The following is a 22,867-nucleotide window of genomic DNA, read 5'->3' as shown; positions in this document are numbered from 1 at the left end:
TAAAATGTTAAGAAAAGAAACCATATTACTAATTTTGAACATCTTATATTCTTTTGTAATCTGTGTATGATGCTTGTGATGCACGTGTGCATCTGAATGTGTTTAAGTGAAGACATTATGTGGAGGTCAGAGAACAATCTTGGGTCCTGACTTCCACCTCGTTTGCCATCTTTTTTGTTGTTTGCCACTATGTCAGCTACCTGTTCCGCCACCTTCCAAGGGTCCTCCTGTCGCCTTTTCCTATCTTGCCTTCCAAAGATTCTCCTGGTTTTTTTTCTATCTTGACATAGAAGGGATTACAGCTGCCTGGCCCTGGAGACCTCACCTAGCTCAGGAGGAACCAACCCGAGGCTGCCCTCTTCCTCTTCCCAGGCTGGTTCTTCCGTGAATGACTCAGCTCAGCCAGGACCTGCCGTCCCCTCTGCCTCCTGGTCTCTAATGACATTGTTTGCATCTTGTCAGCCCTCTCAGAGATCAGGAAACACCCAAGAATAGGAGGAGCTCACTGTTCCTCCTTAACTTCTCATGCCTGGCTGTTTCTCCACACCTTCCACAGAGCTTCCATCTGTCCCTAACTGGATTGAGGTTTTTTTTTTTTTTTATTTTTAAGATTTATTCATTTATTATGTATACAGAAGAGGGTGCCAGATCCCATTACAGGTGGTTGTGAGCCAACATGTGGGTGCTGGGAATTCAACTCAGGACCTCTGGAAGAGCAGTTGGTGCTCTTATCCTCTGAGCCATCTCTCCAGCCTCTGGATTGAGTTTTTAATTCATGAAAGTCCTATTTGTTTCCATTTCAAATTGGCCTGTTCTCATTTTGTTCTTTCAATTCCTCTTTCACACCCTTTACAGTCTCTGCTGGTTCATTATTCATACATCATTGCTACTTAGGTCCAATTTTTTTCTTGGTGGATGGATGAGCATGTCAGACCACACCTCTACCTATTATTCTGGCTTAATCCTGGTTTGCCAAGGGCCCAGGACCAATTTCATGCTACTTTCCAGACAAACACTACACTAATGAGGGTGATCAGACCTGTGCCACAATGTCTACGATGAGATGTCTACCACTCTTAAAGCCTTAGGCAGAGCCAAACCGTCCTGTTCACCTGTGGATGCTGCTGGCATTCTCCTAGCTCTTGCTTTGAGCAGGCTCTCATCTTTGACCTGCTCAATCTTATGAGGATCAAGATGGCGATCCTCCTTTACAAAGAAGACATCAAAACTTCACTCTAGCCTGGGGATGTAGGTCTTTGGTAGAGTACTTGCCTACCATGCATAAGGCCTGAGGTTTGAGGCTCAGTACTCAAACAAACAATAAAAAGAAAGAACAACAAAAACCAAAACACCACCACCAAAGAAGCTTTAATGGACTGTCACTTAGGCTTCCTGGTTTCTGCTTCTATGGTTTGGAGCACTGGCTGCTCTTCCACAGAATCTAGTCTAATTCCTAGCACCCACATGGCAGCTTACAACCCTCTGTAACTGCAGTTCCAGGGGATCTAATGGCCTCTTACGGCCTCCACAGGCACCAGGCATGTACATGGTTCACATACATACATGAAGACAAAAATACCCATACTCATAAAATATAAAATTTAAATTAAAAAAAGGCACCTCTTCCCTATCCCTGCTCTTCTTTTTATGTTCAAGGGTGCTTTGCCTGCATGTTTGTGCACCATGTGCATGACTGGAGCCTGCAGTGGTCAGAAGAGGGTGCATAATCACCTAGAACCGGAGAAGAGGGTACATGACTACCTAGAACTGGAGAAGAGGGTGCATGATCACCTAGAACCGGAGTTACAGAGGGTGCATGACCACCTAGAACCGGAGTTACAGAGGATTGTGAGCCACCGAATGGGTGATGGGAACCAAACTCAGGACTTTTGCAAGACTGTTCTTAACCACTAAGCCATCTCTCCATCCCAGCCCTCTTTTTGAGGCACATTGCAGGTATTAGCTCCGGATTGTGCATCTAGCCTCATGCCCTTCTGGATATCATGGTTTCTACCTTACCAGGACCCCTAATTCATACTTCTATGTTTGCATGTCCTGACTCATGCCAAATATTCTGTATGTATACCGAAGGATATACACAATGCCTGACTGTGAAGACCTCACCCTATGTACTTTGCTATCTGTAGTATGGAGAATGCCATACTCAGCTGGGAGAGTCTTGTTCCTGGTGTAATATCAGAGCCTGTGTAGTCACCCTTCTCCACCTAGGGCTCTGGCAAGTCTCATCACTACCTGATCCTAGCTAGTATCATTCTTTCTCCCGTCATGACCACTCAGTACATAGGAGAAGCCTTGCAGTGTGTCCCAAACCATTATGGGGATAGGACTGCTCCTCTAGCTCTCTGGGTTCTGTTATGCCAGACCTCCATTCAATGCTGTTTTCTTCTTCCTCATCACTGGCAATGTCACAGTTTGGCTCTAGTGACACCTTGCTGGTAGCTGAACCTCCTAGGTTCTAGGACTGGCCAGGCCCTGTGCTGTGATGGAAAGAGAATTCATACTCCACCATACCCCTTTCCTGCCCAGGAGAGTAGTCTGACTGAAAGTGGAGTGGCCATTTTACTATCTGGAAGAAAAAGTTGAGAAACAAAAGTCACTGCCAAGGTGTTGGAGCAAAGTCTGTACCTCAGGACACCCAGGACCCCTCAATCAACCCTTCTAGGCTTCTTATTGCAGGAGCTAAATAACGTATGAGAACCCCTCCAACAGACTTTTTGGTAGCCAGATTCTGTTCTATGCTAGCCCCCCCAAAACCCTCTTATACTGGAGCCTGCAGCTCCAGCCTTCATCTACCATCCTGTTGATGGGCTCCACTTTCCCTGTCAGATCCATAATATCAAGACTCCCAACAGTTCCAATCTCCAGGGGACCCTACCCCTTATGGGTTAATTTAAGTGTAAGAGCTAGTTAGTAATAAGCCTCATCTACCAGCTGAGCATTTATAAGTAACATAAAGCCTCTGAGTCAATTATTTGGGAAGTGGCTGCCGGGTATTTGGGAACAGGCAGGAGGGAGAGAAACTTCTGCCTACATGTGGCACCCAAACATTTGCCAAGAATTTCCACATAAAACCTGAGAAATCTCTGGGTGGTGATGGTGCACACCTTTAATCCCAGCACTCGGGAGGCAGAGCAAGGCGGATCTCTCTGAGTTCGAGGCCAGCCTGGTCTACAGAGCAAGATCCAAGACTGGCACCAAAACAACACAGAGAAACCCTGTCTTGAAAAACACAAAAACAAAAAACCTGAGAAATCTTAAAAAAGTATTCTAAGCACATAAAAACAGAGTCAAATCCAGCTTCTTGGTAACAGTCTTTTCTCCGGTAGGCTCTGCCTGCTGGTGGCGTGCAGAGGTGCGGCTTCTTAGAGACAGCTTCCTGATTCAGAATTAGTGGCAAAAACCACATGGCTCTTTTAAGAGGCCTTGCTGCCAAACACTTATATGGTGTTTATGAGCAGCCAGCAGAACACTACTCAATGGTGGCATGGAACTAAAACTTCCCCAGAGTTGGGGGTGACACACGTCGCTCCCTCTGCCATGAAGCTAGACTCTCAAGAAGCCAAGGAATGGGATGGAGCCAGCCATTTTAATTCTAGCTAGCTGCTTAGCAGATTAATTGCTCATGAGGTCAGAAAAAGATAAAGATGTGCAGTAAAGACAGATTCAAAAAACAAACAAACAAACAAACATACAACCTCTAAACAGTTCACAAGGTGTTTAAAAAAGGCTTGGGAGAGAAAACAGAAGGTATAGACAGTCATGAAAAAGAAATATATAGTTTTTTTTGTTTGTTTGTTTTGAGACAGGGTTTTTCTATGTAGCCTTGGTTGTCCTGGAAACTCATTCTGTAGACCAGGCTGGCCTCGAACTCACAGAGATCTGCCTGCCTCTGCCTCCTGAGTGCTGGGATTAAAAGTGTGTGCTACCACTGCCCAGCAAAATATATAGTTATTACCTTAAAGGGGGAGTAAAGTAATATTTTAAAAAGCCACATAAAGATGGAAAATATACAGAGAGTCTGGATACTGTATGTTATTGTGTTGTCTTTGAATTGTTTTACTGCTGAGGAAGCAGGAACAGCTGCTAAGAGGCATTTGATTATAAATGTAGCTGGGGGTTAGAGAGATGGCTCAGCAGTTAAGAGCACTGACTGCTCTTCCAGAGGACCTGAGTTCAATTCCCAGCAACTACATGGTGGCATAGAACCATTTATAGTGGGATCTGATGCCCTCTTCTGCAATAAAGATGTACATGCAGATAGAGCACTCATATACATAAAATGAATAAATCTTTAAAGAAAATGTTGCTGGATTAATCCAACCTATATATTTTGAAAATGCCTTGACTTCAAAATTTAAGTCAAAAGATATGTTACTTTGGAGAAGAGGTTCTGCTTTTATCTCCACAGGAAATGAGAAGCTGTGGATTCATTCTGGGTTAAGAAAAATCAGATTTGGCTGGGCAGTGGTGGTGCACGCCTTTAATCCCAGCACTCGGGAGGCAAAGGCAGGCGGATCTCTGTGAGTTTGAGGCCAGCCTGGGCTAGAGAGTGAGTTCCAGGACAGGCTCCAAAGCTACACAGAGAAACCCTGTCTCAAAAAACCAAAAAAAAAAAAAAAAAAAAAAAAAAAAAAAAAAAAATCAGATTTGACTGAGGAAAACCCCCTGAAAAATCTCCAGTGAGAACAGATGGCCCAGATGATCCAGTGTTTCAGAGTGCCTCTGCTGCAGTTTCCTCTGAGTTCTGTATCCAGAACGGCTTCAGAATTCTCCAGTCAGGACTTGACGATAATCCTAAATTTTCTCAGGGTCACCCAAAGACTACCAGTGCCCCCAGTCAGCAGGAAGTAATCTAGAGACCCACGCTCACATTCCCCCCAAAAAATTACAAATGTTTGTCATAGTTTAGGGGGGTTAGTTACAGTTGTTATGGATAATGGTCAGGAAAAAAGGTAAACAAAGGAGATTAGATTCAGGGATCTTGTTCTGAAAAGAAGAGAGGGGATATAGAAACGATAGAAAAAAAGGGTAGATTATTGAATCTACTTTAATCTAAAAAACAACTGTTAATCTTATATATTTTACATTAGTATGGGTTTTGGTTTACTGATACAAATTTAAAGTTAATTTTATTATACTGTATGTATATTTATACTCTTGTTTAGGGTATTATGTTTATGCAGCTCATTTAAAAATGTAATATATAATTAAGAAATACAACCTTATAGTCATCTTAATAGTCAAACTTATAGTCACGTTAGTTAGGTTTTCTAGGTATACAGAGATATATTTCAGATAGATAGGTAATCTTCAAACATTTCAAAAACTTACAGAATATGGTGTTTAAAATGTTTTAATAACTTTGGTTTTTCATGACAAGGAGACATGTTTGCTCCTGGCAGCACCAATTACTTCAAAGAGGATGATGGGCATCAAAGAAACTCCATACGGAGTTTGTTTTCTTTATGGCAAAAGCTAGCCACGTGGGCAAAAAAAGTACCTTTGCTGCAACTGCTGACAGTATGCTGTACAAACTGGACAAGCAGGACACAAACAAAGTGACTGCAGAACTTTGCCTAGACAAGGTGGACAGTCCTTCAAAACTCCTGCTTCACCGATAAGTCTGTCAGATATGTTAGGATTGCAAGTCAAAGATGGATGCCCCAATATTGCAGAGGAACCTTGGGTGACTGTCCAGGCAGCTCGAGGTCCCTGTCATTAGGTAACATTTCACCCTCCTGGGGTCTTTGATGGAGTTGAAAACTAAATAATTATAATTACAGTTTTACTTAGTTATAATAGAAAGTAAATTAGATACAAAACTTTAGACTCACTAAGATAAATTATTTTCTCTAATTTTGCCAAATGCAAATGAATTAGATAGTGTTACTGTAATTCTTACTTAATAATTGTTTTTGTTGTATATCTTACTATGTTAAAGTTAAAACTTTCATTTTTAATTAAACAAAAGTGGGGGAAATGCTGTGGAATAATTGTCTTGTACTCTGTAAAGATTTGTCACTTGAAATGGTTTAATAAAACGCTGATTGACCAGTAGTAGCCTGCAGGAAGTATAGGTGGGGTGAAAAAACTAAGAATTCTGGGAAGAGGAAGGGTGGAGTCAGGAGTCACCAGACAGACGCAGAGGAAGCAAGGTGAGAATGTTGTACTGAGAAAAGGTACCAAGCCATGTGGCTAAACATGGATAAGAATTGTGGGTTAATTTAAGGGTAACAGCTAGTTAGTAATAAGCCTGAGCTGAGCATTTATAAAGTAATATTAAGCCTCCGAGTCAATTATTTGGGAAGCGGCTGCTGGGTATTTGGGAACTGGCAGGAGGGAGAGAAACTTCCACCTACATAACCCAACAAACAGTATATAAACAGTATATATATTCTGTAGCTACCACTGAGCTTCCAACACTATACTCATCTGCAGAGCAAGAGTGACATTCAACAGAGTCAGCAAGATGGCTCAGTGGGTATCACCAATCCTGGGATTCCCGGGATTCCCCACAGTGGAACAGAGAACTTGACTCCTACAAGTTGTCTTTGGGCCTCTGCTCCCACACCATTGCACACATTTCACCACCAACCTGCCAACATATACACAATAAGTAAAATCTAATTTTTAAAAAATGTGTAAAATGACACTCAACAAACATCTATCCGGTCTACAAACACAGAGATGAGTGAAGTTCTGTGTTCTCAGCATCGGCAGATAATTCAAGCAGGTTACAAATATTACAAAACAAAGCTTGAGTTCAAATATGTACTCACCCTTGCTCAACCATTTCTTTCTCCCAGGACAATCATTTCACTAGCTTTCATCAGGAATTCACGACATTCTAGGCAACTGGTCCTTGTTCTCTGGTGAGGCAGTGTGCACACCAAGGAGCTCTAGGAGGCAGTATATAAGGATCAAGAGACCTTACAAAGCCCAACATCCCAGCCTTCACACTCATGCCTGGTTAGGACATTCATGGAACCAGGAACTAACTTCCTGTAACAATAACGTAAGCAAGAAAATAATTTTAAACAGATTCATTCACATAGCAAGTCATTCCTTCACATCATCAACATGCAACATCTCCCTATTTATATAATGGTGCATGCATCCTGTATGAACCAACACCTGGGTTATCCATTCATCCTCTCCAAGTGTTTCTGCTGGCTTGCCCTCAGGAGTGGAGACACCCATCATGGCATGTGCATATGCTCACCATTATAAGATGTTACATTCACATTTCTGCTGGGCTTGTCTAAGACCCTCCAGCCAAACACAGTTCTTCCTGTTTCCCTCTTCACTGCTGGGCATTAGTATCATGAAACATCTGCACCCCAGTATGCATGCTGCCACAGTCAAGGTCACAGAATAAAGCCTAACCTACCCCAATGTAAGCATTTCTGACTGTACCAAGCAGTAGAAATTCCTACCACCAACTGTGGATTCAAATGAAGACCCAGGATCTATAAGCAGCAGACAGAAAGAAGGGGCCCAATATCCCCAGCAGTGAAGTAAGAGAACCTCAAAGAAAAGTCCAAGTTTCAGATCATGTTTCATGCCCTTTGATGATTCAAGGGCAGCCAAGCAAGGAGCCACTGAGAGAAGCCACCCCCACAGAGACATGGATGGATTTTGTTCACTCCACTGATCAGAGAACTATCTGACAGTGCAAATGCAAACAGATTTCACATCAGTTGTTTACACAGGACCTTTCAAGAGTCAGTGTATGTAGGGATGGTGGTGCAAGTCTGTAATCCCAGCACTGGGGAGGCTATGGCAGGAGGATCCTAAGTTTGAGGCCAACTTGGGAAGTGTAGTGATGTGTTTCAACTCTCCCACCCCTCCTTTTGCCCCTCTCCACAAAAGAATAAAAAAGAAAGGAAGGAAGGAAAGAAGGAAGGAAGGAAGGAGGAAGGAAGGGAAAGAGGGAGATAATCAACAAGGCATTTCACTGAGAGACACTTAAGTAAGAGTCAAGCTGTACCATGGAGACGTGGACAATGGGTATCTCACACAATTGGGAGCCGACAAATCAAACAGAACAGAATACACCTAATATCTACCCAAGAAAGCAAGCACTGTCCTTTCCTCACAGAACAAGACCTCTGCCACATCTGCCTACATCAACAGATTCCAAGTACACTTGGATGTGTCAAAAAGACACAAGATTGCCGCACAGTGTCACATTTTCTCTTCTCTCTCTCTCTCTCTTTTTTTTTTTTTTTTTTTTTTTGGTTTTTCAAGACAGGGTTTCTTTGTATAGCTTTGCACCTTTCCTGGAACTCACTCTGTAGCCCAGGCTGGCCTGGAACTCATAGAGATCCACGTACCTCTGCCTCTCGAGTGCTGGGATTAAAGTGCCCAGCTATATTTTCTCTTCTTGATGCCTGTGGATCTGGATGTAGAACTCTCAGCTGCTTCCTCAGCACTATGTCTGTGTGTGTTGCCATGCTCCCTGCCAGTGATAATGGACTAAACCTTGTTGTAGATGTAACCAACCTTCTTATTAGATAAGAAACACAGAACCAGCCGGGCGGTGGTGGCGCACGCCTTTAATCCCAGCACTCGGGAGGCAGAGGCAGGCGGATCTCTGTGAGTTCAAGGCCAGCCTGGGCTACCAAGTGAGTTCCAGGAAAGGCGCAAAGCTACACAGAGAAACCCTGTCTTGAAAAACCAAAAAAAAAAAAAAAAAAAAAAGAAAAAGAAACACAGAACCAATGCAAAGAAGAAAGCCAAGAGGTCAGAGCTAAGAGCTAAAACCTTACCCTTCCTCCTGCAGTGGTCCTACCTCTCCGAACTTAGTACATGTTTCTGAGAGAAATATTAAAAGATATTATTCTAATGAGTGCTCACCAGCCATCCATGTCATACAAGAACAGGGCACAACTGATAATTTTCCAAAAACACCAACAGCTCTACCTTTAAAATGGTCAACAGATAAGCCTGTATGGGTTCAGCAATGGCCTTGTAAATGTAACACGTTGTAAATGTAAGCAAGCTTCAACTAAATGCTTTCTTTTGTAAGAGTGTGGTCATGGTGTCTCTTCACAGCAATAAAAATGATTAAGATACAGGGTCTAACTTCATGACCAGGACAAGGCTGTGCGTTAGCCCAGCCACATTCTGTTAGTGGTGTTCCTGGAATTACTGTAGGGTCTTTTCAGCCCTAACTTCAGAGATGCCTATGGCACCCATTATGTGTGATGTGCTATCATCCCTCACCTGGTCATCAGCTCGATGGTGATGGGGTGAATTTGGGCTTTCACACTAGAGCAGAACAGGCAGGCAGGCAGGGGGACCCAGGCTCCATCAGCAGATCTGTGCTGCTGCCCACCACATGCAGAGCAGGGCCCAGGGAACCCTCATATGCCAGTGTAGACACTTAACCCTAGCACACAGTCTTTTTGTGACAATTGGCATTTTGACCAACCCCCCACTCTGCCCAGTAATGACCTGACAAGGCACTGTGAGGAAGGCCGGTACAGGGCACAGAAACTCCCACAGGCCTTGGCCAACATAAACCCATGAGAATCACCAGGCAGCTACTTTTCTAACTTCTAAAACATTTATACCAATAATATGCTGATCCAGAAATCTACTGAGTTGAGGATGCACTGGCAAACCCATATAGCTCTTCTGTAAATAGAAATGTGTCTCAGAATTGTGAGTTTTAATTTTTTTTTTTTTTCTTCAGACAGGATCTCACTATGTAACTCTGGTTGGCCTGGAACGCACTATAGAGACCATGCCAGTCTTGAACAGAGATCCACCTGTCTCTGCCTCCCAAGTGCTAGGATTAAAGCAGGCCTAAAATGTTTAAACAACACCAGAAACACCTTCAAATGATGGGTTAAACAAAAAACAAGAAACCAAACCAAGACAACAAAACAAAACAATGGACCCCAAGTAAAGTTATAAGAGTCAGGTATGTTGATGCACATCTGTAATCTCAAGTCTCAAGGAGGCTGAGCAGGAGGATCCCAGGCCAGCTAAGGTTACCAAGCAAGACCCTACTCCAAAAGATCAAGATCTAGAGGGATGGTAAGACAGCTTAACATGTAAAGGTGCTTGCTGCCAAGCATAATAACCTGAGTTCAATCTCAGGAATCCACATGGCAGAGAGAACCAACTCCTGTAAGTTGTCCTGAGACCTCCATACATGCCATGATGGCATGCACACACACACATAATAATCAATTTTTTTCAAGACAGGGCTAAGTGCCGGGCGGTGGTGGCGCACGCCTTTAATCCCAGCACTCGGGAGGCAGAGCCAGGAGGATCTCTGTGAGTTCGAGGCCAGCCTGGGCTACCAAGTGAGTTCCAGGAAAGGCACAAAGCTACACAGAGAAACCCTGTCTCGAAAAACCAAAAAAAAAAAAAAAAAAAAAAAAAATTAAATAAACTTTAAAAATGAGTAACAAAAGGGCTAGAGGGGGCATGGTGTCATAAACATGCAATACTAGTAGGCCGAAGCATGATCAAGAAATCAAGGCCAGGGGCTGAAGAGATGGGTTAGTGGTTGAAAAGTACCTGTTCTTGCAGAGGACCCAGACTGAGCACTCACACGGTGACTCACAATCATCCCTAACTTCAGTTCCAGGGATCCTTCTCTGAACTCCATGGGCACCATGCACACATGTGGTTCACACACATATGTATGCAGGCAAAACACTCATACACATAAAGTTGGGCTAGAGAAACGGCTCAGACGTTAAGAATGCTTGCTGCTTTTCAGCAGCCTTCAGTTCCCAGCACCCACAATGAACAGCTACCATCACCTCTAACTCCAGCTCCCAGGTATCTCAAGTCTAGCCTCAGAGGGCACCTGTCCTCACACGCACACACCCACATGCATACAAACACTGTTGGAGTCAACCAAGCTAGGAAGGAGTGGAGAGCCGGAGGGTCCTCTAAGCCTTTTGACGGCAGACATGACCAACAGGATTTGGAGTTGCCGTGCTTGCTTTTGTTCTGGTTCAGTATTTCCTCACTGTCCCCCCTTCCTCCCTTTTGGAATGGAAATGTATGTTCTGTGCCGTTGTATGTTGGAAGCATGTGATTTGATTTTTCACCTTACAGGGGATTACACTTAAGAGACTGTGTTGAAGGTGGATTTTGTGAGTTCAAGGCCAGCTTGATCTACAAAGCAAGTTCCAGAAAGAAACCCTGTCTCAAAAAAACAAAAAAACAGAGAGAGAGAGAGAGAGAGAGAGAGAGAGAGAGAGAGAGAGAGATTGATTGATTGAGACTGCTTTACTCAAAAGAGATTCTTGGCTTTTTTTGAGACAGGGTTTCTCTGTGTAACAGCTCTGGCTGTCCTGGAACTCTCTCTCTGTAGACCAGGCTGGCCTTGAACTCACAGAGATCTATCTGCCTTTGCCTTCCAAATGTTGGGATTAAAGGCATACACCAGTCAATATTTTGAACTTCAAAATTTTTGGACTTTTGATTAAAAGACTATGGAGACTTTTAAAGTTGGTCTGAATGCATTTTGCATTATGATATGGCTACAAACTTCTTGGGGCCAGGGAGTGGAATGTGGTGGTTTGAATGAGAACAGCCCCTACAAGCTCATATATTTGAATGTTTGGTCCTCAGTTGGTGGAACTGTTTGGTAAGGATTAGGAGGTGTGGCCTTACAGGAGGAAGTGTGTCACTGGGGGTGGGTTTGAGGTTTCAAAAGCCCATACCATTCCAGTTAGTGTATGCACACACTCACTCTCTCTGCCTCGATGTTATCTCAGCATGTAAGCTCTTAGTGACTGCTCCAGCACCATGCCTGTCTGCCTGCTGCCATGCTCTCCATGATAGTCATGAACTCATCCTCTGAAATTATAAGCAAGACAATAAAATGTTTTTATTTTTACAAGTTGCCTTGGTCATGTGTATCATTACAGCAATAGAAAAGTAACTAAGAGCCGGGCGGTGGTGGCACACGCCTTTAATCCCAGCACTTGGGAGGCAGAGCCAGGCAGATCTCTGTGAGTTCGAGGCCAGCCTGGGCTACCAAGTGAGTTCCAGGAGAGGCGCAAAGCTACACAGAGAAACACTGTCTCAAAAAACAAAACAAAAAAAAAAAAAAAAAAGAAAAAAGAAAAATAACTAAGACACATACCTACACATAACTTAAAAATAGTGAAAATAAAATAAAGAAAAACTTTCTAGCCATGGTGTTTACACTGTTGTGAAATATTCCTTTACACTCTGTGAAGATATGTCACTGGGATTTTTTTTTTTTTTTAATAAAAAGCTAAACAGCCAATAGCTAGGCAGAAATTTCGGGGCAGAGAGAACACTGGGAAGAAGGTGGAGTCACCAGCCAGATGCAGAGGAAGCAGGATGTGCAGGAGCAGAGGTAACAAGCCATGAGCCACAAGGCAGCATGTAAACTAATGGAAATGGGTTAATTTAAGTTATAAGAGCTAGTTAGAAACAAGTCTAAACTATGGGCCGAGCTTTCATAATTAATAATAAGTCTCCATGTCATTATTGGAGAGCTGGCAGGCAGGACAGAAAAAAATTGACTACTACACACCTTTAATCCCACCACTTTGGAGGTAGAGGGAGATAGAGCTCTGTGAGGTCAAGGCTAGCTTGTTCCACATAATGAGTTCCAACCTAGTAGGGCTATGTAGTCAAACCCTGTCTCAAATAAATAAATAAATAAATAAATAAATGAATGAATGAATGAATGAATGATTAATTTTAAAAATAAGCATACCCATAAAAAGAAAAAGTTATTCTACTGAAGGGGGGGAGCTATGTTCACCACCTAGAATGCAGCACAGAGGTAGCAGATTAAAAGACTAAGGAGACATTACCAGAATCTGGGGGGAAGCAATAAGAATACAAGTTCCAGAAGGGCTGGGCTTGGTCAAGGGCCTATAATCCTAGCTACCAGGAGAATCACACATTCATGGTCTGCCTGGGCTACAAAGCAAGTTCAAGACTAGCATAGGCAACTGAGTGAGACTTTGTCTCAAAATAAAAAGCAAAAAAAAAAAAAAGGGTGGGTGGGTGGGTTGGGGATTTAGCTCAGTGGTAGAGCGCTTGAAGGCCCTGGGTTCAGTCCTCAGCTTCTGGAGGGTGGGGGAGAAGGTTAAGGGTATAGTTTAGTGATAGAGTACTTATTTAGCATATTTGAGACCCTAGGTTCAAATCACAATACCATTAAAAAAAAGAAAGAAAAAAAAGAAATTATCAGGGCCAAAGAGATGGCTCAGCAGGTAAGAACTGGCTGTTCTTCCAGAAAACTCAGATTCAATTCCTAGCAACCACACAGCAGCTCACAGCTACCTGTAACGCCAGTTACAGTACTCTTCTGTACTCTTCTGGCCTCTGTGGGTACCAGGCACTAAAGTAGTGCACAGATACACATATACACATGATCATATTAAGAGAAGAGACTTCTGAGCAGTTATTCACATCAGGCTGAAGACGGAAAGAACTCTGAACAACACTGAGCATGGAGTACAGCCCTGTTTATCTTGCAGAGTCAAAGGTCAGGAATCCCAAATTGAGCAGTAAGCAAATACTATAGACAATGGAAGCCAGATTCAGTAGTGAAGACAGTTATCAGATGCAGGAGCACTCTAGTGACTGCCCAGTTCACTTCTCCCAGGCAGTGCTCAACAAACTATTCTCCCTTTTACCCTGCAAAAGCACAAAAGACAGTTACCAATCCAGAGGGAACAGAACAGAGCAAGTAGCATGCAGTCACTAGGATTAAGATAGCTATGGGCTCCCTAATCACTGTAAGGATGGTAGAATTAGAGGATTGTTTGGAGCTGCAGAGATGGCTCAGTGGTTAAGAGCACTGGCCGATCTTCTAGAGGACCCAGGTTTGGTTCCCAGCACACACACTGTAGCATATACCCATCTGTAACTCCAGTTTCGGGGGATCCGATGCTTATGCCCTCTTCTTGTCTCAGAGGGCAATAGGCACACACAAGGTTCAGAGACAACCACAGGAAACAAACATTCATACACATAAAATAATAATTTTTTTTAAAAAAAATTAAAGATTATTTGTTGGCTACTATAATAACACATGGACAAGCTCCTGATGAAGCAGAAAAGACCTTTGGGGGCCAAGTTTGGCTCTATAGATGAACCAAGGGCTACACAGCTCTAGTCCTGACAGAGTCTGACTCACCTAGTCCTGATCCAGTTCTGTCTTCCCAGCCCACAATTCACATCCATTACAGAGATAAAGTCTTGGCCTGCAAAAACCCGAAAGTCAGCAGAGATCTGGCAACAAGCTGCTTGCAGTTAAGAACTGGCAGGTGATCTGACCTACATGGGCCTGGGAGCCAGTTAGAGCTGGTCAGCTTGATCTTGTGGTGTGTAGAACAAGAGCCACACTAACCTATCACTGACTGTAAAGGTCTGAGTCACCATGTCCCTCTCAGATTATATAGTACAGTCCCAGGAGAACAGATAAAAACTAAGCTGTAACTACCCTTCCACTGGTTTATTAAGACTCTCTTGCTGATCAAGCAGTGGTGGTGGACACCTTTTCATCCCAGCACTGCAGAAGCAGGCAGATCTATGAGTTTGAGGCCAGTCTAGTCTACAGAGCTCCAGGACAGCCAGAGCTACACTGAGAAATCCTGTCTCAAAAAACCAAAACAAACAAAAAGACCACCTTGCTGGCAGGACCTGGCTCATGAGCTTCTACTACAGGCTGTCAAAAATGTGTACACAGAGCTGAGAGGAAAACAAGCCACACAGTGCTCTAGACCAGCAGCAAAGACATGAAGTCAAAGCTACAAGGACCAACAGTCATTGCCTGAGATTAGCAGGCAATTTTTTTTTGAGACAAGATCTTGAGTGGTAGCCCAGGCTGGCCCTGAATGTGTCAGCTCTCCTGTATCAGCCTCCAGAATGCTAGAATCATAGACATACACTACCATGCCTGGCTCAGGATACCATTCTTCACCCCATTCAACATTTAATTTTTCCATATTCTAGTTCCATGGATCCCAGGTTAAGAATGTCTGTTCTTGGGCTAAAGTGATAGCTCAGGGGGGAAAGGGACTTTCTGCCAATCCACCTCCACATATATGCCATGGCATGTGTGTACTCACATACAAATTTTTAAAAAAAAAAAAAAAAAAAAAAGCCTGGGCCGGGCAGTGGTGGCACAAACCTTTAATCCCAGCGCTTGGGAGGCAGAGGCAGGCGGATCTCTGTGAGTTCGAGGCCAACCTGGTCTACAAAGTGAGTTCCAGGAAAGGTGCAAAACTACACAGAAAAACCCTGTCTCGAAAAACAAAACAAAACAAAAAAAGCCTGTCCTTAGTGGAGGATGTAGCTCACTGGTAGAAGGCTAGCCTAGCATGCTCAAAGCCCAGCACCAACTGGAGGGGCAAGGAAGAAGAGAATAGGGATAGATGGAATGGAATGTCTGTTTTGAAATGGAGGACTGAGGATGTTCTCAAATACCTGGCCAGGACATCTGGATTGGTCAGTGGTGATTTAGAGAAAATATATAAAATCTGTATCATGTATGTCTGAGAGTTTATCTCAGGGAAACCACCAAGAAAAGGGCCTGCATAGACTAACATTCTGTCCACCCCATCTTGCTGCTAACACTGACACTGGAAACCTCAGACTACTCAGTAGTGAAAAATTTGTACTGAGTGAGGGACAGTCACTCCTGACTACAGCAACACACTGCAACTTTTGAGGCTCTAAGGAAGTGTTTATCACTTTTGAGGAATGGATGTTTTCCGGACCATTTGTGTGGTATGCTCAGATTAAAGGCACAAATAATTGAGGGCATCCACATTACCAGCCACAACACCTCCATGTGGCAGACAGGACCTTTATGTTGTTCTCATTTGTTTACACCGGAAAAAAGTCACTTTAAAAGCTTTCCTATCTCCTCACTTAATGCCCCCCCCCTTTAAATTTAAAACTGTTTCATTCTCCTTTCAAATGTGCTTTGTACCCATAGATAGTGATAGTACAGTCCTGTAATTCCAGTACTGAAAGGCTGAGGCAGAAGGGTCACAAGTTCAAGTTCAGCCTGGGCTACCCCTTAAGAAAGACCTTGTCTCAAAAGAAACAACAACAAAATGTTTTCAGGTTTATTTTTAGTAGATTACATTCATGGGGGGGGGAGGTAAACAACAACAACAAAAACGGTGAACAAGGAACCCACCTCTAAACGGTAGTGTTTTGCTTTTTGTTTTATTCTTTTGCACGCTTCAAGGATTCAAACCATCAACGTTACAGCCAAACTGTCTGTTTTATGCCGAGAAAGTACCAGTTGAGAAAAAAACCGCCAGCTCGCAAAGATGAAGTTGCAGCTTGGGACCTGGCCCCTTCCACAGCATATAAATTAACACATATAAACACATATAGTAGACGCCGACAGATGACAGGGTGCCTGCCCTTGCCATCCGGGCGGCGCCTCCTCCCTGACGCCTAACGCGGTCACAGCCCGCCCGCGATGCCGCCGGCGCCCACCCCAGTCTCCACCCTACCTGTGCGTCCAGCCCTGCGAGTCCGCCGCCACCTGGGCGCCGGGTGCCAACGGCCTCCGACTTGACCTGGTGACTCAGTTCTGAGGGATGCCACCGGAGTTTACTCAGTGCCTTCCGCCCGTGCCCATGGACGACACTGCCAGGTTCCCGACGCCGCCGACTCGGGGCCGAGCGGCCTCACACTGACGAGAGTCGCCTCCGAGCCGAGGGCCCGGGCTACACACCCCCTGGCGGCCCGCTGGCAGGGCACACGGGCGTGGGAGGGAACCGGACGTGACGCGCAGGAAGCTGCGGCGGACGACTCGCCACCACGGAAGCGGGTGCCTCAGGACTCCTGCGCGTTAGTGAGGACGAGCCGCTAGGCAGCGCCCCCTGCAGGCACACATTGGCACCTTCCAAACCGGAGCCGGCACCCGCGGTGATGTCTGGCTGCAAACCACCGGGCGCAGGCGCGTGCGCGCGTGTGTGCGGGGTGGGGCGGGGAGAGGAGGGCCGAGTCTTAAATTACAGCACCACTCCAGGCCCGTAAGGCTGAACGAACGACGTCTCCCCCTTGTCACCTTTTGGTACATCCCAGAACGTTCCACCGAGACCAGGAGGGGAGGGGTCGGTTCGCTCAGGCTGCAAACTGTAAGTCAAACCTGGATTTTGAAATGAAGGAGCCTAAAGTCTGACTGGAAAGTCAAATTTAGCGAAGACCAAAGCGCTTACAGGCGAACACCCGGAACAACCCCTGCACCGAACTCTCTGGGTCTCGGATGACGCCGAGTCACGAGCTGTGGCGGGGAAGGTTCCTCCTGCAGGCCGTTTTATCACTGAAGGTTCTTTCGTGGGAAGGTTTGAGGCTGCCTCTTTCCTCAGCTGGAGATCGGCCTGTAAAGCGCTACTTCTCATCAAACCTTCCTTTATTTGCTTTTTTCTTGGTTTTTTGAAAGTCAGTAAGGTTTCTCCTTCAAATATCACCCAGAATCAGTTAAAATGGAGCTTCTTAAAGCTTTTCCACTGGAAAACCCTTTCCATATACAAATCAAACATTTACTGATAATCAACCTTAAATTACAATTCTTTGCTGGCAGGCAGAGGCCAGACTGCTCTATTTAGTGAGTTCCAGGGCTATGTAGGGAGAACTGTCTCAACAAACGAACAAAAACCAGTTCTCGTTTGGTAAGCATGCAATTTTACCACTTTCTAAAGATGAAAGCAAACTGGCTTATGAATAAGAAGGCGTGCTTCTTTATTTTCACAGAAATAATTAAGTCTTGGCTGAATATTTGATACTGCAGGACATGAGTATCTTCAGCATTTTTCAGAGTTGATATTTTGATTTTGTAATCTTCAGTGATGAGAACACTGCTTCATTTAAATGGTATAGTACAAATTGGCATAAGTAAGCCCCTAATTAAATGCTTCCTTTGATAATGATCCTTGGTCATGGAGTTTCTTCACAGCTATAGAATTAAGACACGGAGCAACAGGTATAATCTGATCTCTACAAGAAGGCTAAGGGCTAGGCATGGTGATACACACCTTTAATCTCAGCACTTGTAAGCAGGGCCTTAATAGGAGCCAGACCTTAGCACAATGGACTCTGTGATCTTAGCACATGGATAGCATCACCTATCAAAATGAAAATGAAGCCCTAATCCATCACAAACCTGAGCCATCAACTGAGGCTCTGTAATTAACATAAGCCTCTGTGTGTTTGACTGTGGCTGTGGGGCAGGAAAACTCCCATCTACATATGTTGCCCAGCACTTGGCTCATGGCCATTGGCGGCCAGCTCCATCTCGCAGGCAGTTGTCTGGAGATGTGGCTGGCATGAGACAAGGAAGCCTAGTGTGGCTCCGTTTCTGTGCATTTAGAACCTTTTTTTAAGCTTTCTCAGGTCTTATGTGGAAATTCCTGCTCCACATTTGGTGCCATAAGTAGGCAGAAGTTTTCCTGTCCCACAGCCCGTCTCAAATAAACACAGAGGCTTGTATTAATTACAAATGCTAGGCTGATAGCTCAGGCTTGTTACTAGCTAACTCTTACATATAAATTAACCCATGTATCTATCTATACTTTGTCACATGGCTCATGGCTTGTTACCTCATTTTTTTTTTATACATCCTTTTTGTTCAGCAGATGGCTGGCATCTCCCTTGACTCTGCCCTTCCTCATCTCATCATCCTCAGTTTGGCTTTCCCACCTGAATTCCTGACCAGCTACTAGCCTGTAAGCTTTTTTAATTAACCAATGAGAGTAATACATATTCATAGTATAAAGAAGGATTATTCCACAGCATTTCCCCCTTTTTGTCTAATTAAAGAGGAAGGTTTTAACATTATCATAGTAAGATTATATACAAGAGAAAGTTATTAAGAATTACAGTTACAATCTCCAGTCTATTTGTATTTGACAAAATTAGAGAAAACACTCAATTATCCTATCTTGGTGAGTCTAAAGTTTTGTCCCTAATTTACTTTTTATTATAACTAAGGAAAACTAGTCTTCAACTCCATTAAAGACTCAAGAAAGACGAAATGTTATCTAATGACAGGGACATCAGGCTGTCTGGAAAGTCACCCAAAGTTCCTCTGTAACACTGGGGCATCCAGCTTTGGCCTACAGGCCGAGAATATCTGACAGACTTTCCTGTGAAGCAGGAATTCTGAAGGACTGTCCTACCTTGTCTTGGCAAAGCTCTGTAGTCACCCTTTTTGCCTCCTACTGGTCCAGTTTGGACAGTAACTGTCAGCAATTAAGGCAAGGGCAGTTTCTTTGCCTACATGGAGTTTCTTCAATGCCCATCATCTTTTCTGAAGTAGATTGGTGCTGCCAGCAACAGATATGTCTCACTGTAATAAAAAGCCTAAACAAAAATGTGGTAGAGTCATAGCTGGTGAGCTGGCTCGGTGGGTAGACACTGCCAAGCCTGACAACCTGAGTTTGATCCCTGGAACTGACAAGACAGGAAGAAAAAATTGACCCCTAATTTACACACACACCAACACACACACACACACACACACACACACACACAAAGTAATAAATAAATAAATAGGGGCTGAAGAGATGGCTCAGGGACCTGAAGAAACATGTACACATAGTCAAAAATAATAAAATTGTATCTTAAAAAAATTGAAGTGAAATGATTCTTTACTGCTACAGAAACCCCTGAACATTTGGAGGGCAACTCTATGTCGCCCAAACTTAGTTTGCAGAAGACGTCAGAGATCTTGAAATCTGCCAAGGCCTACATCCGTCAGATACAGATTCTTACAAAGAAAATAAAAGTCTGTTTTAAACCTCTTAGATAATTTGACTATGGAGATCTTAATGTTTTCATTTCTTTAGCTATTTTTTTTTTTAAAGCTGGGCTTGGTGACCCAGGACTGTATTCCCAGCTACTTGGGTGGCTGAGGCAAGAGGATCACAAGTTTAAGGCTTGCCTGAACCACACAGTGAATTCAAGGCCTATCTGGGAAACTTAGTGACACCCTGTTTCAAAAAGTAGAAACAAGACTGGGAATGTAGCTCATGGTAGAGTGCTTATTTATATGTATACCTGTTTTAAGAGAGATCTCATGTAGCACAGGCTAGCCTCAATCTTCTTCCTTCTTCTTCTTCTCCTTCTTCTTCTTCTTCTCCTTCTCCTTCTCCTTCTCCTTCTCCTTCTTCTTCTTCTTCTTTTTTTCAAGACAGGGTTTCTCTGTGTAACAGTCCTGGCTGTCCTGGAACTCACTTTGTAGACCAGGGTGGCCTTGAACTCACTGAGATCCACCTGCTTCTGCCTCTGGGGTGCTGAGACTAAAGGTGTGCACTGTCACCAGCCAGCTCTCAATCTTCTTATGTAGCTAAGGATGACCCTGAATTACTGATTTTCCTCCCCAAACCTCTTCAATGCTAGGATTACATGTTTGGGGCACCATTCCTGGTTTACACAGTTCTGGGGATAGAACCCAGGTCTTCTTGAATGTTAGGTAAACACTATTCTCCAAGCTAGCTCGGGTATTGACTTAATTGTTTTTCCCCCAATCACCGGTTATTATCTATTATTTTGGGTTGACCTCTGGTATCTTGCTGCTTTCCCTCTACACAGAGGTGACAGGATTTCTCTTGGAGGCAGACAGTAGGGAAGGAATGAGGCTGTGCCTCAGGTAATGTTCTAGGAGGCCAGGCTGCTGACCTTCAAAGCATTAGGAAGCAGGCAGTTCCCAAGGGGTAAGACTTCTGACCTGAACAGGAGGGTGGGTGATAGGACCCACTTGGGTCTGTCCTCATTTGGGCTCAGTACTGAGCATAGGCCAACACCCAGTGTTCCTCACCACCCTTTTATTATGATCAAGTTATGTCAGAAAATCAGACAGACATAGTTGTGTCCTTCTACAACATCAGAATTTGAGAAGCAGTAAATCCAAAAGTTGTGTCAATTTTGTTGGCTTTTCCAGCTAATAAAGATTTAATCTGTTAGATGTCTCCCATTGGCAACCATGAGTTTCTTTTTTAGTTGTTTTGGAAAGTGGTTCTTATATAGCCCAGAACTTGTCTTGAACTTGCTATATAGCTGAAGATGACTTTGAACTCACGATCCTCCTGTCTCCAACCTTCCAAGTTCTATGATTACAGGTGTGTGCCACCACATCCAGGCCATTATTCCAGTCTTAATTACTAATATTAACACTTAGATTACATATTACTTTTTTTGTTTTGGGTTTTGTTTTTTCTTTAAAAATTAATTAATTGAATTTTTTTGTTTGTTTTTTTGTTTTTTTGAGACAGGTTTTCTCTGTGTAACAGTCCTGGCTTCCCTGGAACTCTCTCTGTAGACCAGGCTGGCCTCGAACTCACAGAAATCCATCTGCCTCTGCCTGCCCAGTGCTGGGATCAAAGGCGTGTGCCACCACCATCAGCTGGGTTTTGTTTTTTCAAGACAGGATGTGTAGATGTGGCTGTCCTGGAACTCACTCTGTAGACCAGGCAGACTGACCTCGAACTCACAGAGATCTGCATGTCTGTGCCTCCCAAGTGCTGGGATTAAAGTTATGCATGGGGTTAAACACTGGGTGCTGCTTGGACACCATGCCTAGGCCTCCAGTTATGTCTAAAGGGCTGATGTGATCCCTCTCTTAATTCTCTCCTCTCTCATACCTTTGCTTCTCAAAACAAAGAAGGTCAAGGGTCCAAGGTCAACAGTCATTGCCAGGAGTGTGGATGGCCCTGGGAGCAGGTTTCTAACACTCCTAATGAGCCACATCTCTGGCTCAGAGTCTTTGGGCAGTGCTGGGTCTGACTCCCAGCCTCCAAGTGTCCTTTAGGCCATGGAAGGGATGCAGGCTCTGGACAAGGAGACTGAGTTATGGGTCCTGGGTAATGTGGGGCTGTCACATACAATGAGCAGTTTGAGGAACACTGGCACCCTGCTCGGAGAGACGCTTCACTTCACAAGGTGAGGCCCCAGGTACTGGGTATGTTCCAGCAAACAACAGTCATTCTTGCTGTCAGTGGGTTCCTGAGTTCTTCTGACTACATCTGTGATTAGCGCCCTCAGGGTCAGTACTCATGGCGGTTCAGTAGGGAGGTAAAAGGTATGTAGACCTAACTAAAAGTGAACCTGAGAGTCTTGACACTGTCATTGTCCTAACAAGCAAAGTGGGTCTAAACAGAGCAGGTAATGACCACCTGGGGCCTGGGCTGGCCTACAAGGTGGGTGTATAAGGGCCACTGGCTGGCCCTTTGCTCAGCACAGGACTGTTTGTCTTGAGAACCATGCTGGGGCCTAGACAGGGTCAGGGCTGCATAGAAGCAGGCACCCCAGTGGTCATATTATTTTTCTAGTACTCAACAAGCTCTCGACACACAGGCAGTAAGTAGTCTGGAGTGCCAGTGCCCACCACATCCAGGCTGCTAGGGGCTGGTAGAGGTTTGCCTGGCTTAAAGCTACCCCGACCTAGACTAGGTATTTGGATGGATGGTGGGTGAGGGTCAGGTGGCTTCCCTCACCCCCTTGCAGCACTGGGACTCTGAGACTCACTTCCACTTTGGTCTCAGTGCTCTTCCTGATGACAGTGCAGCCTGACTTGAGGACACTACACCTGAGACGCTGCATGGCCATGGTCTTTGGCCTTGGTAGTTACTTTTCTATCCCAGCTTTGGGCACTACATGTGACCTTCTCTCTGCAGAGGTGGCTGTGCCCCTCCCCCTAAGAGACCATGCTATATTGCTTTAGGGTGGGCACCTGGCCAACTCAGAGCCATGGTGCTATCAGTGAGGGCAAGGGTTTCTCTTGTGGATAGGGTGGCCTCTGGAGACTATGCTGGATGCCCTTGAGACTTGGAATTGGTTACAAAGAGACAGAGAAAGC

At 44.4% G+C, this 22,867-nt stretch overlaps 1 protein-coding gene across 5 annotated transcripts in view; it reads right to left on the bottom strand.

The window, feature by feature from the left end:
* Slc35e2b (solute carrier family 35 member E2B) overlaps positions 1-16,952 on the bottom strand; it is a 33,587-nt gene extending 16,635 nt beyond the window's left edge. The window contains exons 1-4 of one of the 5 annotated variants that reach the window (XM_059255537.1): positions 16,521-16,952; positions 14,183-14,249; positions 11,747-11,853; positions 6,801-6,920 (exon numbers count right to left, since the gene is read on the bottom strand). The gene's annotated coding sequence lies outside the window, so the exon portion shown is untranslated. The remainder of the gene's footprint in view (positions 1-6,800; positions 6,921-11,746; positions 11,854-14,182; positions 14,250-16,520) is intronic. The other 4 variants (XM_059255540.1, XM_059255539.1, XM_059255538.1 and 1 more) reach the window with 4 other exon arrangements.
* Positions 16,953-22,867: the final 5,915 nt, after the last annotated feature.

Source organism: Peromyscus eremicus, chromosome 2 (genome assembly GCF_949786415.1).
Source record: "Peromyscus eremicus chromosome 2, PerEre_H2_v1, whole genome shotgun sequence".
Taxonomy (NCBI): domain Eukaryota; kingdom Metazoa; phylum Chordata; class Mammalia; order Rodentia; family Cricetidae; genus Peromyscus; species Peromyscus eremicus.
Note: the sequence above shows the minus strand (reverse complement) of the source record. Positions and strands in the feature narration are given on the sequence as shown.